The following is a 7,273-nucleotide window of genomic DNA, read 5'->3' as shown; positions in this document are numbered from 1 at the left end:
AGCTGGAGTCTGAAAAGTGGTCAGGTGCACTGGGCCAACAGTGGTTGAGCAGCCCTATGGTCTGGCTTGCACCGCCGTCCAACTCTGGTGCTTTTAGAAGATGATATTTGGAGAGGGATATGCCTGGGGCAGTTTTAATGCCAAGTTAATTATGTTTTTCTAACACATTTCCAAAAAAACCAGTGCTAAGGTGGCTGGGGTCGCTATTTTAACCCTCATTGTATCATCTTATTGCATGCAAAAAAGATAAAATACATGAGATCAAATACGTGAGTACCTGCCTGGGGTGGTGGATACCTACACAAGTGAGAAAATTGTACGGAAATACACGGAAATTGTGGGTGTACGGCACCCACAAATGAGTACAGTGAAGACTGGGGAAATGTCACTAAGACCGGTGGATTGGATCGATGTCAACATCCTGATTGTGATACAGGATACTTTTGGAAGACCTGACGGTTGGGGAGAACTGGGCAAAGTGAACAAAAGATTTCTTTGCACTATTACTTTTTACAACATGCGAATCTTCAATGATCGCAACCAAAATTTCAAGTGAAAAACATTAGTAAAAGTTAGGTTTTGTAGAAAATGTGCCACAGCAAGTCATATCCTGCTTCCCTCAGTTACGCATATTTAGGGGACTTGGGGACACATAAAATAGGCGCCATTGTTTATCCTGGGACCTCAGCTGGAAAGGAGAGCAAAGAGCTTAGAAGGAAAGACGGCAACAATGCAGGAATTGCTTCATTACATTGATCTTCCAGAAACTTCACTGACAGTTACCTGTTGCCCAGCACTTGATAGACCGTTCTGCCACAGAAGGCCGACTTGCCTAGCTGTCTTGCCACCTGGTCTGCTGCGTCACTTTCGCGCCTCCGAAGGTAGCGTTAAAATTATTTTTATTATAGAAGTGAAGTTTATCCACACACACAAAAGCGGTGACCTGAAGTTACCGGATGTAACATTTTAAAAACTCGAGGAATTTTTACCTGATCCATTACTTTCGGAGAGGACAACCCGCAAGGAGGAGTGGGCTTAGCTTTTTGGGCAAGTTGGAGGGGACCGTGCTAGCAGGGCAGGGTTATCACGAACTCTGTAATTACACTTTCTCGGCTATGCTACAGGTTTCGCTTCCCAACAAAAGGGCCGACTTCGACTGGAACGAGCGCTCCGAACTTTTAAAGTGAAAGAGGGGAAGACATGGCAGGCTGGGAATCCGGCTCCCGGAAGGCTTCCACGGCGCTGGAGAACCACCACCGAATTTCCAGAAAAGAAACTTCTCTTCTCCGAACTTGCAGACCTCCGCGAGTCTCGGAGCGCTCTCAGCGGCCCGCCGAGCTTCCGCGCCCCGGACGAGGGAAACTGAGGCAGGGCAGGCGCGGCGCGCGCAGCTCCGGCCTCGGCGCCCGCCGGGAAGAGGGAACCCAGGGTTCCAGAGCTCTCCGCGCGGGCGCGGGCGCCTCCTCCCCGCCCTCCTCCCCGCCGCCCCGCCCTGCTCGGGACAAAGCCCAGGCCCGCGCCGGGAGGGGGCAGGGCGGCTCCCGCGCGCGCCCCGCTCCCCCGTGGGCGCGAGGCTCCGCCCCGCCGCCCCTGCCGGGGGAGCCCGCGCCCCAACGTTTAGGCGGCCGAGCCGGGCCCGCCCCGAATCCCCATGACGTCACCGGCGGCGGCAGGCCCCGCCCCCGGCCCCGGGCGGCAGGCCGCATGACGTCACCGAGGCCCCACCCCTCCGGAGCGAGTTCGGTCCTGGCGTTCATTTCATTCCTGTCCTCATTCCGAACATTCTTAGCATCGCTCGCGCCGCGCCGCGCCGCCCGAGCCGAGCCGAGCCTCTGCAGCCGCCGCCGCGGCCCCGCCGCCCGCCGCGGGCGCCCACCAAGCACTTTGCAGACTCGCTTCCACCCTGCGGGCCGGTCCGCGCGGCGGGGCCCGGGCCCGGGGCGGCCGCGTCCGGGGACAGGCCATGCAGTGAAACCCCCCCACCCCGTCCGCCTTTGCCCGGAGCCGCGGGCAGCAGCCCAGTGCGCCCAGCCGGCCCCGGGGCAGGAGCGGTGCTAGGCAGGGGTGGGGTGGCCCGGCCCGGGGACCGGGAGCCGGGGAGGGAGCCGGGCACCGAGCTGCGGGCGGGGGAACCGGCGCCGAAGTTTGCCTCGGACTCGCCGGGCGCTGCGGCGGCTCCCTTCGCCGAGGTAAGTTGGCGCGCGGGGCTGATGCAGGGTGCGGGCGGGCGGCGCGCGGGGCGCCGGGGGCGGGGGGCCGGCGGCGCGTCCCGCTCGGGCAGCTCTTTCTCTCGCGGCTCCGCTTTGTGTGCGGCGGGCGGGCGCGCGAAGGGCCGGGGCCGGGTCCCCGCGCCCCGTTCAAGGTGAGCGGCCGGGCGCCGCCGCGCGAGTTGCCGGGACGCCAAGTTGGGCCGCGCGCTGCGGAGCCCGCGCGGCAACAGGCGGCCCCCGGCGGCGGCCCTGGAGGCGGCCGGCCGCGCCGCGCCCCCCGAGCCCCCCTCGCCCGCCCGCACGCGCGCACACGCACACACCCTCACACCCTCGGGCAGTTTGCACGGTTTTCTCGGGGAAGTCAGAAGTTCGGAGCGGGCGCGGGCGGGGAGAGCCTCCGGCGCCGCCTGGGAGCCCGCAGCCGGCCGCCTCCCCCCAACCCCACCGCCCCCCCCTCCCAACCCACCCCGGGCGCCGGGACCCCCCGAGGCCGGCCCGGGGTCCGCGCCGACTCGTGCTGCTGGCGGGGGTTCGCTCCTTCTCAAAGATGAAAGAAGGCACGGTCGCCTTTGCCGCTTCTCCAGGACTGTTGCTGCCGCCGCCGCCGCCGCTTCATTGCACATTCAAGTGGAAAATTTTCAGGAGTCAGCAGAAACATTGTGTCCAAAAAAGACTGAGTCGCAGTTACCACCAAACCCTGGAGGAGACTCTCCCTGGAAAACTTCCCTTCGGTAGGAAATACTGGGGGATTTGTTTGTTTATTGGAAGAGAAATGATCCCCAGGAGAGGAGAAAATCAGGGTGTACTTCTAGTCTTTGTTCGTAGCAGCAACACTTGTTTTCAAAAGTCCAGAGGCCCGCTTTCAAGAAAGTTCAACTTCTATGAGTTTCTTTTTTCTAAAATGCATTTGTATATTAAAAAAAAAACAAAACTGAAGCAACATTTTAAAAGAGTTGAAAACAATGGAGGGCTCACACTTCCCTTATTCTCCTCCCACGAAAATAAATAAAATCCAGATCATAATTTTCTCTGCTTTTTAATTGTCTTTCTTTTTAAAGATTTATTTAAAGCTGAATGGTGTCACTGTATAAAAATATTTATGAAACAATGAAATAGCAGCCACCAGCATTTCTCAGGAGGCTTGTTAACTTCTCAGAAGCAAGTGACTGTCTGTGATTTGCAGAAATGAAAATTGACCTCCGTAAGCGCTGGAAACTTAGAGACGGATGATGTTCCAGGAGAGGGTCATGTAAAAAGGCCTGTTTTAAAAACAGTGCCTTGGAGGGAGCCCAGGTCCTGGGACAGAAAGGTCTGCAAAACCTATCAGATTTCAAAATGGTTAAACAAACAAACAAAAAATTAAAATACTACAGATATTGCAGAGGAGCAGAACACTAACAGTTCAGGGCAACCACAAGTTTCTCCCTCCCCACCCTTCTCCTTGATTGTTTCTGGAAGTTTTGCTGGTCTGATCGCTTGTGGTGTGCTGGGTGCCTGCAGGTGGTTACCTGAATAGACGGATCCCTTGTGGAACATGTGATCAGAGCAGGCAGTGTGGGCTTCTGTCTCTGCAGTGACTCTTGCTGGCGTGTGGTGCCCGGGGGTTTCTCCGCCAGGGTACTCTGAGGCACTGGTTGGGGAGCATAGCTCAGGCTGTGCCTAGTGCTTCATCCTTTGACTCTAGGGTTTGTGCCCTTTTGTAGATAGCAGGATCTTTAGGGCCGGACTTAAATCCAACTTTGGTAAGAATCTTTCCTCTTCAGAAGGAAACAGTGGAACTAATTACAAAGTGACTCAGGAAAGACAAATGGATTAGTTGAACCTTTGTTAACAGTGAGGTTTTGAATTGTTGATTATGTTTTGGGGGGAAAAACTTATTTTTCTAATCTCAATATTTCCATAAATGGGCACAGATATTTTTGTTTAGTATTTTGTATGTGCAACTCAGTGTTGAGCTCTCAGGTTTCAGGTTTTAAACAGGGTTTATAATTCTTTGATTTGTTGTTGGTATATAAAAAAAAAAATGGACTGATAAGCTGTATCCATTACTGTTTCTTGCTGATGGTATAAAAGTGCCAGTGTGTAGACCATTTTATTTTTACTTTAATGGTAAGTATTATTTGGTCTGCAGTTTTAGGGTCGTAGTTTAATATCTTCCCCCCCTCCCTTTGTTTTTTTACAATTTTCAAACAAAACTAAGTGACTCTGCCTTGACAGTAAGATTTTAAAAATATAGGAAAGAATCTTTGTATAGACTCCTCCTCTCTGTGATCTTTCGTAAAGTAAGAAATAGAACTCCATCCAGAGAACATGCTTGAGAGATTGATGGAGGGTTTTTTTCCCCCCTTTTCCCCAAACATAAACCAGGACTCACCACCATATATCCTTAATGAAATTTAATTTAAAGAGGGATGGCAACCTAGTTTACTTTGAGCCGGATTGAAACAAATTTCTCATGGAGAGGCGCTTTTTGCATTGCGGCACTATGTGTGCTTAGGCCCTAGCGGCAAACTAATTATCTGTTAAGGGCAGGTTTGGGGCGGGGCGGCGGGGGTGGGGGGAGGGCACCATGGGAGAAGTCAGCTTCTTCTCTTTCCCTTTTCCTCTACCTCTCTGTCTTTATACAGCAGGAATTATGTATTTGAATACTCACTTTGGGGATTAATGTTCCCTTTTATTTAGAAAAAGGACAAGCAGATCAAAAGGAAAAAGGTGTTCTGTTTTTTTTGCTGCTTGAGCTTCAGTGATTTAGAAAGCGTTTTGAATTCTGATACTGCAGAACAAGTATAGGAAGGCATTTCTTAATGGGACAGCTGAAGAAGAATATATGTGTATCATTTTCTAGATCATATTTGTTACATCTTCAGTAGAAAAGTATGTAACAGGAATAGAGACTGTAGGTCCCAAATGTTAGATAGGCCTTTGAAGAAATGAGCTGTGCCATTAACAATATTTTAAGGTTCCTTGTTTTAGAAATGGATCAGTGTGACGTGGTGGTCGAACAAGAGTCTGTGCATCTGTGGGATTACTTTTCTTTCATGTCATGTATTATTACATGTTAATTGCGAGCATAATTATACTGACTGCAAATGAAAATTGTGGTGTTCTATCACTCAAAAGGTTGGTGCAGATAACTGCATGTATGAGCCAGTGTCCACATGTGGACAGTAGGTAGGTAACACTTCTAAGCTTGTATTTTAGGCACATTGACTTGTTCCCAATAAAGAGATTGTGAAAGAATAAAAAAACACTGCTGAGTGAAAGCTGGGTCTACAGTTTGGATCCATTTAGTCATAAAACTTTTTTTTAGGTCTGTTTTTTTTTTTCCCCCAAAGACTGGAGGATACTGGTCAGAGCAAGCGTTGAGCTTTTTCTGTAGAACTGCAGGGAAATCAGAGCCCACCTTTCTGCTGATAAAGGCACGCATTGCAGCTTCCTCTTTAGAGTTCAGTGACTGGAACTGCAGAGGCTAGTGTCCTACTTCTGAACTCAGGGTGGGGGGTGGGTCGGGGTCGGGAAGTATATTGTAAGCTAATATATTGCCCTTTGACAAACTTGGGCTGTGCTGCTGGGCTGTTGGTATTGGGGACTGACCAATAGCTAGAATAATCTTTTATAGCTGCCTGGTGCTGTTTCTCATTTTATCTGCAGAAGTCACAGATTACCCGGTGGTGTTTCAGTTAGATCCCAAGTCAGGTTTGAACAGTATCAGTGATGCATTTGATTCTTTCATATTCACAAGGGTGATAAAATCAGGTAATTCAGGTCCATCTGAAGCCCTTAATGTTTCAGGGTTGGGCTTTTTGACAAATAGCAGTTTAGTCCCCCTTGTATTGTAATTACTACATGGTTTTGAGATCTGGGAAGTTTGAGTCTTCCCTCTTCTGGGATAGTTTGCGGAACCGTAGAGTATTTGGATCGAAATATCTGGAGTGTTTTGATTTTCTTTTGTTTCAAAGCTGTGAGCTATTGAGAGTCCCCAACCCGTTAAGGTTCTCTTCATAAGCTTCCTTGACCCTATTCCATATTTGAACTCCTAGCTGAAATTCAGTCACCTCTTCAGATACATTCAGTCTTCCTAGTGGTGCCTAGTAAGAACATTTTGAAATATGTATTTTTATTTTAGTGAAACCGAATGGGATGACCTGAAGGGTGGGTTTTGAGGATGGTGTTTCTTACAGGGTGGGTCCCTCTCGGCTCTCAAGTTCTGTCCACTGGCTTTTTGCATGGTTGGGAGGGTTCTCAGAAAGTAGTTTCCATAGTCTGGGAGTCCTCGCTAATGGTGAAACCACTTGTCTGTCTTCTGATTGGAAAGAGGGGAGGGGGATCCTAGAGGCTGGTCTTTTCTATTTTGGGGTAGGCCAAGGGAAGTCTCCATCCTGGCTGTATCTGCCCCCACCCCTGCAAATTTACTTTCCCCATCAATATCTGCTATCCTCATGCAGTGCTTTCTGCCCCTTTTCACATTAGTTTTTAAGGCTGTGTCCTAGGATTTTATTAGCAGTTCTAGTTTGGGGAACAGAGCCCAGCATTGGAAAATGGGTTGAAAAGAAAAAAAAAGGAGCTTACTAATGAACAAGTTAAGCACCACCATCGTCTCCAGTGGGGAATTCTGGTTGCTTTTAGGCCTCTGACAGATTTAGATGTATGTGCAAAGTGACTGAAACACTCTTGACTGGGAATATACAGCAATGACGAGTGCTGTTGTTTTTACTGATATATAAACTGAAACACTGCTGCTAATGGTGGGAAATGTTAATTATGTGAGAACATATTGAACTTATATTCTCTGGCATGAACTTTTAAAAAAAAAATGCATGAACTGCGCCGCTTTTTTATAGGCACAGCTTTCTAATTATCATAATTCAGTTCAGCTCCGCTCTTGGATGGAGTTCAAGTGCAATCTCCATTTAACTTGAAAGGAGATTTTTTTTTTTTTTTTAAACTGAGAGTGTTTAAGAAAATTTGAAAACTTCATCCGAGAATGTTGTCTGCTAAGGTGTTGGTAATTGGGGGGGGTTGAGATGAGCACCTTTCCATAATAGATAACTAGATCTGAATGT

The 7,273-nt window shown here is 49.5% G+C and overlaps 1 protein-coding gene across 2 annotated transcripts in view; it reads left to right on the top strand.

The window, feature by feature from the left end:
- Window positions 1–1,692: 1,692 nt before the first annotated feature.
- The window catches only part of TEAD1 (TEA domain transcription factor 1), a 267,977-nt gene continuing 262,396 nt past the window's right edge, over window positions 1,693–7,273 (top strand). The window contains exons 1-2 of one of the 2 annotated variants that reach the window (XM_060606045.2): window positions 2,077–2,189; window positions 2,795–2,941. The gene's annotated coding sequence lies outside the window, so the exon portion shown is untranslated. Of the gene's footprint in view, window positions 2,190–2,794; window positions 2,942–7,273 lie in introns of both variants that reach the window. The other variant, XM_060606043.2, reaches the window with a different exon arrangement.

Source organism: Panthera onca, chromosome D1 (assembly GCF_046562875.1).
Source record: "Panthera onca isolate mPanOnc1 chromosome D1, mPanOnc1 haplotype 2, whole genome shotgun sequence".
Taxonomy (NCBI): domain Eukaryota; kingdom Metazoa; phylum Chordata; class Mammalia; order Carnivora; family Felidae; genus Panthera; species Panthera onca.
The sequence above is the reverse complement of the archived record's forward strand: the minus strand, read 5'-3'. Positions and strand labels throughout refer to the sequence as shown.